Here is a 12,198-nt window from a genome sequence, read left to right on the forward strand (position 1 = left end):
TCTCAGGTAGCAAATATGGACTGACTTTTATGCACGGCTCAGGACAAGTTGTTGTGCCAGAGAGTTATTTAACAATTTAATAGATGGTTAACTTTTTTAGCTGGGCCTTAATGGCAAATAGAAATGTGTGTGATGCATTATTTTTTAATTTGGCCATGTACTGAATCCTCCACAAAAGATTTGGCCAACTACTAAACCAAATCCAAAACTGATTTGCATATACCGTTTAAGAAACACTTGAAAAATTGCACCGTGTGCACAAAAAATTGGCTTAGGTGTCCAGAGGTTTAAAGTCCAATTACATTAAAGGCTTAGATTTGGCTTGGGTGAATACTGTCAATTCAGCTAAATCCTACAAAAGGTGATATGGTTTGGCTGAATCTTGAATTGAACTCTGGATTCGGTGTGAAAGAAAGCAAACTTTCACTTTTTTATCCTGACAGACTGTTTTTATATGGCTACACTCCATATGAACATGCCCCATTGGTCACTTGGTAACAGGGCTGGAACTAGGGTAGAATGGAGAGGTGCTTAGGGGCCCAACAGGAGAGGTAGTGATCGTCAGGCGAGGGAGAGATCAGAGAGCAGCATGGTCATGATTGGGGGCAGACTTAGCATTACAAGTGTGAGTTTGTCTGCAGATTAACAGGGGGTTCAGGCTGAGTGAATGAGCCAAGGAGGGGGAGCAGACAGGGCACCGGGCCATGGGCACATATACTATTCCAGCGTTTTTCAACCACTGTTCCGCGGCACACTAGTGTGCCGCGAGATGTTGCCTGGTGTGCCGTAGGCAGGGCACCAATGTACTAGGGGGGCACTGCTCTTGGCACCAATGTACTAGGGGGGGCACTGCTGCTGGGCACCAATGTACTAGGGGGGCACTGCTCTTGGCACCAATGTACTAGGGGGGCACTGCTGCTGGGCACCAATGTATTAGGGGGGCACTGCTGCTGGGCACAGAGTTAAATTTTTTAACATTTTCTAATGGTGGTGTGCCTCGTGATTTTTTTCATGAAACAAGTGTGCCTTTGCCCAAAAAAGGTTGAAAAACACTGTACTATTCAACCCAACACACTGCTTCGTCATGGTCCTTAGTAGTTTTCCTGTGACATTATTAGCCATCATAAGACAAGTAGGATTGTCTCAAAAAACATAACAATGAGTCAATGAAATACAATTTATAACAAGCTGGTAAAACATTAGTAGACGTTTTCAGATCCATTTTTATAAATAGCCATTTGTCCAGGGCCCAACATCAGTCCTTTCAGCTGCAACAATATGTCAAAGAAGCAAATCCCAGAAATGTCAGCTGCTTATCTTAACTGAATGAAAGAGATCTATAGCATATACTTCTCATAGCATTGCCCTCCAACTGGAACCAGACTGAAAACGTTGGAACTCTGGTAAGAGCGACTGCTGTAATCTGCCACACCAGTGTGTGGGGCAGTGGTCTCTTGTGCTCTTCAAACATCAGGACCAAAAGATAAATTGCATGTACTTTAGTACAGGAGAAATGTACCTTCCATCTGGGTTGAGCTGCATTCAGGAAGGATACTCACTGCTATCTACCTGGCAAAAAATGATTTCTTTATTTAGATTTTTATGGGTCCATGTGCTATCAGGTTTTGGAATTCCATAAGGAGAAAGGGAGAATATTGAGAGGTTCATTTGGTGTAGATTTTTTTATTAAATAATCATGACTGAACTGTGATTCATTAAAGGAGAATTAAAGTCTCAGATAAATAATGTATATCAGTAGAGCCCTGCCCCTTCCCCAGTCCCCACCCTAACAAAACCAGATTATCCCCCAAAATCTGCTCCATTTTCCTTACCTGTTGAAACCAATGCAGTGGGGTTGAAAGGTGCCATCTAGTGCTACTGAATCTTCTCTTATAATCACTGGCACTGAGCATGCATAGTCTGCAGTCACTTGCTTGATAGCGCCTATAATCACTGCTGTGCTACTCTACTTGTCTCAACAGATAAGGAAAGCAGGGCAGATTTTTGGTGATTGGTTTGGGTAGGGACTCTAGAAATACTAACATTTATCTAAGGCTTTTGTTCTCCTTGAGCTGGAATAGGTAGTCAGCTTTCTAATGTGTGTTCCATAGAAATTTGAATGGTATTAAATTTATTTTTTTATGGAATTGCAACTGAATGCCCCTACATCGGTGGTTCTGACTATGGAAACAATGTTGCAGAAGCCAGCTGATTAACAGATCTTTAAAGAAGCATGAAAGGCATTATGGTAACTAGAGTCTTGGCTGGAGGAAAGCTGAATTCTGCTACACTGTTTGAAGTAAGGGACTGCTTGCAGCTGCAGTTGATATACAAACTTTTTTGCTTCCTTTATGGAAAATATTCCAGAACTTTTAACCCCTCCTAAACCAGATTCTGTGCTTGTGTAACTGGTATTTATCACTGTGGAAATGAAATATGCTCAGCCTTATGCAAGACGAGGGACTGGTTTTCTAGAATATGAATGATTAAACCAGTTAATGGCTGTACAACCTAGCTCAGCTTTTATCTTCTCAGTTTGATAAGTAGGAATAAAGTCTGAAATGGGTAGATATTAATCAGGTGACCATAAAATAACATGACACAATGCATACAAAGATCAATAGGCCATTACCTGCTTGTTAAGCTACAGTAATTTCATTTAGTAAATGCCACATAGATAAAAACGGATTTAAAATGATCAGGGAAAAAAGAACACCAGAGGGCTCAGTTACTATGGGATCCACATTTTTTTGCACTTTGCTCTATGCCCTGCCTGTATGTGCTTCAGCATTAGCCATAGTAAATAAGTACTTGAATGTGGAAGATATATAATAGGTGCATGCAAAGTGCATATGTAACACACATAATTCTTTCATGAAAAGTAGAAATGTTCCCAGTAAAGGTGGCCATACACGGGCCGACTATAGCTGCCGATATCGGTCCCTTGGACCGATTCGGCAGCTAATCGGCCCGTGTATGGGGAGAGCAGAGCGGCCTGGCCGACCGATATCTGGCCTGAAATTGGCCAGATCTCGATCGGCCAGGTTAGAAAATCTGGTCGGATCGGGGACCGCATCGGCTCGTTGATGCGGTCCCCGATCCGACTGCCCCATTGCTGCCCACATAATCCGATCGTCTGGCCCCAGGGCCAAACGATCGGATTATTATTTTTTTTACCTAAATGGTCCCCGATATCGCCCACCCGTAGGTGGGGATATCGGGGGAAGATCCGCTCGCTTGGCGACATCGCCAAGCGAGCGGATCTGCTTGTGTATGGCCACCTTAAGACTCAGATTCTTGTGAAGAACTAATGAAGGTACAAGTGCACACAGGTTAAAACCAGAAGCCATTAGTCAATAAATAACGGGTGCTAATCCAGGAAACTAAGGGCCATTAGGCTTAACATCTCTTCAGGAGAAAGGATTATAGAAGGGTTCTTGAGAGATAACATACAACAGCAGACTCAACACAACAAAAGAGTAAGCCTGCATTTGTGATGACTTAGGGCTCTGGCACACGGGGGAGATTAGTCGCCCGCGATTAACTCCCTGTTCGCGGGCGACTAATCTCCCCGAGTTGCCTACCCCTGCCATCCCACCGGCGAACATGTAAGTCGCCGGTGGGATGGCAGACGCGGCGGCGCGATTTTGCGCAAATCGCCGAAAAAGACTCGCGAGTCTTTTTCGCCGATTTCCGGAAATCGCCCCGCTGCGTCTGAAATGAAGTGTCCTATATACACTTGTACATTTGTTTCCTAGCATTTATAAGAGCAGATTTAACAAATTCTTCCTAATTAAAGCTCAAGTCTTCAACCTCTACATCAGGGATCCCCAACTTTTCTACCCATAATACACATTCAAATGTAAAATAAGTTGGAGAGCAATACAAGCATAAACAATATTCCTGTGGGTACTAAATAAGAGCTCTGATTGGCTATTTGGTAGCCCCTATGTGGACTGGCAGCCTACAGGAGGCTCTGCTTGGCAGTACCTTTGCCTTTTATGCAACCAAAACTTGCCTCCAAGCCAGGAATTCAAAAATAAGCATTTACTTTTAAGCATCAGGCAGCAACATCCAAAGGGCTGGTGAGAAACATATTGCTCACAAGTCACTGGTTTGGGGATCACTACTCTAGATTTTAGCCAATAATTCTGCCATAATGACCTACTGGCTGATAGCTTACAGACAAACAAGATTGAGAAAACAATATTCTCCGATCAGCATATGCAGCTCTCAAGAAACTAGCTACTATACAAGCATTCTATAATTCGGTAATTCTCTGCCTATACAGAAAGCCCATTTATACAACATTTAGGGGCTGATTTACTAATCCATGAATCTGAATCCTGAATGGGATAAAAAATGGATTGGAAACGAACATTTTGCGACTTTTTTGTATTTTTTGCGACTTTTTCATAGCCATTATGACTTTCGTGAATTGTCACGACTTTTGCATAGCCATTATGACTTTCATGAATTGTCGCGACTTTTTCATTGCCATTATGACTTTCGTGAATTGTCACGACTTTTGCATAGCCATTATGACTTTCATGAATTGTCGCAACTTTTTCATTGCCATTATGACTTTCGTGAATTGTTGCGACTTTTTCATAGCCATTATGACTTTCGTGAATTGTCACGACTTTTGCATAGCCATTACGACTTTCCCGAATTGTCGCGACTTTTTCGTATTGAGCTCTTGAAAATTCGCGACAATTCACGAAAAAGTCGCAAAATACCGATCATTACGGAAAAAAACGCATTCGGACGCTTTTCGGATGTTCGTGGATTAGTAAATGTGCCCCTTAGTCTTTGAGGAGTTAAACATCAATATATTCTGAAATATTCTGGACCTTCTTTTTGCAGATAAAGGCATGTCTATATTAAAAAGAAAATGACACCAGAAATGAAACCTTATGTTACATTTATCATTAGATTGTCTTTGCATACTATTTATAATTTTACCTTAAAAGCATTTGCCCAATGCTGTTACATCCCTATCTGAACCCCAAGTTCTCCTATAAGGGGGCGGCCATATTTGTGCAGCAGGAGTCTGTTAGCATTAGAAGCTATAACTGACAGGCTGAAAAGGGACAGCCAGGTTGCCTATGAATAAGTGCATGTACGCACGAAACGCGTCAGGCATATTGTTTTTAATATGAAGAAATAAAGTCCGTTTTTACAGTAGATCTCTACAGTCCGGAGTGCTTGATGTTATATTTATGAAACCCAGGTTGGCAAAACAGTCAGGTTTGGGACCTTCAAGTAACAATTACTTAAATAGCAGCCCTATCAGTGAAAAAAGCATGTTTAACTGCAGTTATTTTATGTCATGAAAAAAAATGTGTCAAAAACATGCTCACCGAAACTACTGTAGATACCTCTTTTGTTATACTAATCTTACTTGTATTATTTCTACCATTCCTAAATACTCAGCAACCACTTGCCATTAAGCTAATTTGCCAAATTTCGGCAGAGTGGAAAAGTAAGGGTTTTTATATTTATATTCATATTTACAACCTAGAGGCCTGATTCCTAGATGCAGCCTTCCAATGGATTTTTATAGCACACTTCAAATCTACTTGAGAGTTCTATAAACTTATTTCAACATCATCATTTTACCATAATCTCACCAGGAAACAAGGGGCCTCTTACATAAAAGCATCTGGACTGTGAACTCTATCGATTAAATTATAAATAATTTTTACTGTGGCTCCTTAATGTTATCCTTTATCTGGATACAAAAATGTTTGGTTCTCAGCTCTAAGACTGTAGACAAACAAAAGTGCACAGAAATACACAGAAAACAGAAGAAGACTATCAAATCTAAAATAAATAAGAGCATTCCTGTTTGAGTCTGTGTCCCACATGGAAAGAGCAGTGATCAAGACAGTGGCGTAACTACAAAACCATATGGAGCCACTTTCTATCTCCCACACAGCAAGTGTGCTGGTCGGAAAAAGGCTTGGGGCCAGGGCTCGGCAGATGCAGTGGGTCGGGGTTCTTAATTTTTTTTTTTTTGGGGGGGGGGGGCCTGGCAATCATTAGTTATGCTACTGGACTCATATGCTTAGCATGCCATAGCACTTTTTCTTTTCAGGCTGAAATCCACCTGTGTGAGTGCTGACAGGTTGATGCCACTGAAGTCTAAAGGTGGCCATACACGGGCCGATTCTAGTTGCCGATTTTATCTAACAGTTCGTGCTACAGGTGTTACGAACAGAGATTACAGGATTTAACCCTTACACCGATATCAGTCCGTTAGACCGATTTGGCAGCTGTGTAGGGGCACTAACGACTATCTGTCTTGAAATTGGGCAGATATAGATCGGGCAGGTTAAAAAGTTTAGTCGGATCGGGGACCACATTGGCTCGGTGATGCAGTCCCTGAACCGACTTTGCCTATACCTGTCGTTATAATACGATTATTACCCTGGATTCTCCCGATATCGCCCACCCATAGGTGGGGGATATGCGGAGAAGATCCGCTCGCTTGCTGATGATCTGTAGGTGTATGGCCACCTTTAGGCATAAATCCTGAGTAGAATTGGGCAGTATTTTCTGACATTAGCCTTAAGCCAGCCATACACGTACCAATAATATCGTACAAAACCTCTTTTCTTACGATATTTGGTGCATGTATGGTGGCTGGAAAAGGCTGCAGATATCGGTCGACTCGTCAATCGGCCAGGTTAAAAGATTTTGATCGGCGCCATTGAAGGAGTCTGAGCTAAATCTACCTTCAGGGCTGACTTGGGAGGTGGAGGGAGAATTTCTATTGTTTCTACCTCCATTTCCGACAATTCAGCCCTGAACGTCAGTGGAGGGTGGGAACAATCTTTCGTGAGACCAATGGTCACATGGAAGATCAAAATTGCTACGTGTATGGCCATCTCTAGGGCGAAGACACACAGGCTACTAGTAGCAGCTACTTGTCACGTCTACAAAAATAGACAATACGGATCATTTACTGATAACTGTTTCTATGTGTGTTTTAGCAGTTTCTCAGTATTGTCTATGGCACGGCATTTATTAGCTGCGCAAGTAGCTGCTACTAAGTAGCTCAGTGTGCCTTTGTACTTAGTGAAAGAACACTAATTTCCAGAGTGGGGAAAAATATCCCATAAGTATACAAAGATTTAATACAGAACAGTCTAAAATTTCTGATGGAGATGAGTCGGCTTACAGGGCAGAGGTGAGAGCCCTGACATCATGGTGCCGGGACAACAACCTGCTGCTCAACGTCAGCAAAACTAAGGAGCTCATTGTGGATTACAGGAGACTGCAGGGAGGAGGCCATACCCCCATTCACATTGAGGGAGCAGAGGTGGAGAGAGTCAGCTACTTCAGATTCCTTGGCATCAATATCAGTGAGGATCTGAGTTGGTCTCACCATGTTGGTGTGATCACAAAAGCTGCAAGACAGCGGCTCTTCTTTCTGCGGCGCCTGCGAAGGTTCGGCATGGACTCCAGAATACTCACAAACTTCTATCGATGCACCATTGAGAGTATTCTGTCTGGCTGTATCACCACCTGGTATGGCAGTTGTAATGCTTTGGACCGCAAAGCTCTGCAGAGGGTGGTGAGATCAGCACAGCGCATCACCAGGACTGAACTGCCGGCCATGCAGGACCTGTACAGACAGCGCTGTAAGAGGAAGATGCAGCGGATCCTCTCTGACCCCAGCCACAGACTTTTCATGCTCCTACCATCAGGCAGGCGGTACAGGAGCATCCAGACCCGCACCAGCAGATACAGAGACAGTTTCTACCCACAAGCCATCAGGCTTCTGAACTGCTGACATTCTACCCAAACCAAACACACACTCCCCATAACTACTGGACTCTTCACAGGGTCACTTTAAATCCTCACTGCACAATTTCAAATATTGCATTGCATTTTATTATTGTAAATACTTGTACCTTTATTGCACACTTTTATTATATTTAATATTTGTATTTTTTTTTTTTTTTTGTTTTGTTTGTCTATGTAAAGTTGGGAGGAACACGGGTCAAAAAAAAATTCATTACAGTAATGATGCTTCATTGTTATTTGTATATGACAATAAACTTGAAACTTGAAAATACAGAACCAAGATGGTATTGTTACTATCCTGCTTACTTATCATAGATAAACTCATTACTTTGTACTTCCTACAAAACAAAAGCTCTGCAATGCACTCTAATCATTATGTAATGGGTTGTGGAGCTCATACATTCAAAGTCCTCCAAGCACAATGCATGTTTTATTTTCCAAGTACTTATAATGCCATTATTAGTCAAACAAATATACAGAACAAGTCACGTAAATGAATTGGTCTCTGCAAGGAAAGATTTAAGTTAAACTGTAACTTTTATGGTGCCCAGATGGTTCTAGTGCTCTGTTACACTGATAATGTATCATGCAATTTACATTCAATTATGGTTAAAACTCAGTTATATAGTAAGACTAGAACTGTAAAAAACAAAAAAAAATGAAGCAGTTTTAATTTTTTGCTAATCAGTTACAAAATTATATAAACTAAACTTCAGTTTATGTTGCTTTTCATTATCCTGCTCTTTCCTTATCCTGCTTTGTTCTTATCACAGGTCAGTAAAGATACAGAGTTTGACTGATGTCTCCATACAAAGCCTATGTTACTGGGTCACAGATCAGTGAAGCCCATGTTAACTGAAACCCCTCTAAACAGGTAAGCTGGCCATCCATTGAAAGATCTGTGGTGTTACCAAACAAGCTGATCTTTCCCTGATATGCAGAGGTGGGCAATATTGGGCTGCTCTGATAGCTTGACCCTAGTGCCAAACAATGGGATCACAATGACAGGAATGCAGGCCATCAGGGCAAGGAGGGCATCAACATGCTATTGCAGTCCTCACCCCAACAGGATTTTTAAACCTGCCCGGTCGTTGTCTGGATGATTTTCCACCAAGTATCATTTGGGCAGGTTGTCAGATTTCTACGCTGTTATTCATATATTGCCTGCCCCATGTCTATGCCTCAGGCATAAAGGTGAGGAAGTCAATTACTTTCCATTCTGCACTTCATAGATGGGCTGCATTTCTTTTGGGGTGATACAACACTTCTTAAGTACCCACAAGCTTCTAGTGCCCACAAAATGGCGCCTGTCTGCCGGCTGTGACTGTAAATTCCAAGACTGAAGGAAACACAATTTAAATAATTTATATAGTGTAGAATTAGAAAAGTGTATTTTGTTCAACTAACATGATAAAAAAGGATTTGGAATTGTTTTTTGGGGTGACAGGTCCCCTTTAATTTTTAATGGGACAGAAGGGTATATGTAGACATTCTTACAGATAAACTGGGTCTTGATTAATTAGCGATTTAAAGGCAGATGCTTAATCATTTTTAAATTCCTGGCTTGGGGCAAGTTTTGGTTGTATGAAAACCATGTTACTGCCAAACAGAGCCTCCTGTAGGTTGCAGTCCATATAGGAGCTACAAAATAACCAATGACAGCCCTTATTTGGCACCCCTATTAGCTGTTTTCATAATTGTCTTACACTCCAACTTTTTACATTTTAATTTGGCCCATGGGTAAAAAAAAAGGTTGGAGACCCCTGCTCTTATGTGATTTATAGACACACTAAAGATGGCCCTAAAGCCACTGAGAAATGCAGCATCCCATGGACACACCTATGTTAGAATGCATAGTCACTTACTTTATAACAGTAGCATCCTCCTACCAAATTGCAGTGTGTGATTAATATTGCCCTAAGAACCTTATAGGACTGTACAGAAACTCCCCCCTATATTATTGGCAAAGCCTACAGCCTTAAAGGAGAATGCAAGTCAAAATTTAAAAAGCATACTGCCCAATAGTCCTCCTATTGTTTAGTAAAAATGCCACACTTTTGGCTCACCTAATCAAATATTTACTCAGTCACACTTACTTCACATTTTCTAGAACAGGCAGCCATCTCTAAAAAGGTATTCTCCCTTCCTTTCCCTCCTTGCTTCATACTGCACATGTGTTTCATTCCCTCCCCCCTCCCCTCTGGCAGATCCGCTTCTGATTGGCTGGTGGGCATGTGTAGCTCAGAACAGGAGACAGGATCAAGTTACACACATGCTCAGAGAATAGGAAGGCTGCCGCTGGCACCTACAGGAAGGGGAGAGAGATTTCAGTGATGTCACTGTAGTCTTCACACTGCTGTAGGCTGCCAGTACCATATGTCAGAGAAGCAAGCAGGGATCTGGGAATTTAGATATGCAGTAAGTACTTAAAAAGAATGCCTTTAGACTTACTTTTAATTTATATTAACCTTTCATTGTCCTTTAAGGCTAATGTCAAACAAGGCGTATGGCGTATATTTTCGTCAGACTTGGCATTCTCTCGCGTTTTATGCAGATATCGGCTACATGTGCCTCCACCCGAGCGTACGTATTCCATTCGTTCGGGTGCAGGCACAGGTAGGAGGCGTATGGCGGTATTTATAAAATACGCCACACATTAGCCTAAAGGTGTCAATCCAATTAATCTGCATATGATACAGATAAGTAAGACAAACCTATCAGGCCATTCTTTAATATATGGATGTTTTTATTAACAGGTAAAAATGAAGATGGCTCACCAAATGAGCAGATCTTCTCCCGATATGCCCAGCAAAGGTGAGCAATACTGAAAGACGACCTGAATTGGCAGCTGAACTCTGCCTGTGTATGGCCATCTTTACAATGTGGAGTATTTTCCCAGTAATGAAAATTTACCATAATATCACCAATTAAAAACTGCAAGGACAACACACTCTGGTAAAATATTAATTTCACATTGGTGAAACTTCTCTTCGCATTGGCAATCATCTTTTCTTCAGTGAATATTTGCCAATGTATAAAAACATAGAAATTTCTCCAGATTTAGGCTGCCCAAATCATCTGGCTGCCATTATAAAGATAGAGCAGACACTTTTGCATCTCTTTAGTTTAACACAATTTTATGGGGACTATACACTGATGAATTTTTAGAGAATTTACACTAGAACAAAAATTCACCACATTTCTCTCTAAAAGGATACTTAAGATTTTTAGTAAATTTGACATATGTTGCAAAAAGGCACCTGACAAACTGAGGTGAAGGAGGAGGAGAAAATTCACAGTTTAGTAAATAAATATTCGGCAGTTGTGAAACAATAACGGAGTGATGTGTGTGGGTTTGGTGCCCTCCTGTGGTCTCCTTGTTTAAATGCATAAACTCTCTTACCAGATATCCATAAGTGCTTTGGCTGCCATCCTCCTGATGCCTGCTGAAGGGTGACTTAACTTTCCTTTTAGGATGCCCACAGCTCCTGCACTGAGTGCCTGCAGAACATCAGTTTGAAGCATGAAGTGCAGGGTTTCCAGGATTATCATCTGAATATCTTCCAGCTCACATTCTAATTTTTGTACCAACTGCACAACAAGATTTGCTTTCACCAGGGCAGCAGCTCCTGCAATGGAAAGAGGTTATAAAGGAATGAATATAAACATGCAGTAGCAAAACAAACAACATCCATATACTTTGCACTTTACATAAAATTGGGCATATTTTTTCAAAAATGAGAAACAGCCACTCCATACAGTCTTGAGTGTGTGCTAACCTGCACATTTGCAAACCACTATAATTAAGCAGTTTATGAAGTTTATACTTTCCTGAATTCAAAGGTGTTGTTGTGTAAACATAATAAACCACAGGGGACATTCCTGGGTTGAATTGCATCCGTGGCTGCATAATTTTATAGTTCAGCTTCAAAGCATTTTTTCAAATCCATTGTTTTCTAAAAGTTCACCAGAAATAACAATTCTAAACATTTATCTTTGGCTCGCAGGGCTGGACTGGGGGGTGCAGGGCCCTGCCGGTGCCCCCACCGGGCGTGTCCCCTAACCCCCCACAGGGTCCCCCACCCGAGGTCTACCCAAGCGCACGCATAAATTTAACGCGTAAGGGGAGAACAGTCAGGCAGGGGGAGCGTCGGCAAGGGTTGGGTCTGACCCTGTTGGCTCGGCTGAGCACGATTATTGAGTTTTATTAAGGGCAAGGTTAGTCCTGTGCTTTTCTGCCAGGCTGAGAGATGCAGATTCGTTTCCCTACGCTCCTCTGTCTGCCTTAAAGACTATGGCAACTGCCTGAATGTGGGCACACAGAGCAGATCGGTGGAGACTGGGTGTGCAGAGACTCAAATAATGGACAAAATCTCCTGCGTG

The sequence above is a fragment of the Xenopus tropicalis genome, chromosome 1, assembly GCF_000004195.4.
Source record: "Xenopus tropicalis strain Nigerian chromosome 1, UCB_Xtro_10.0, whole genome shotgun sequence".
NCBI classification, from domain to species: Eukaryota; Metazoa; Chordata; class Amphibia; order Anura; family Pipidae; genus Xenopus; species Xenopus tropicalis.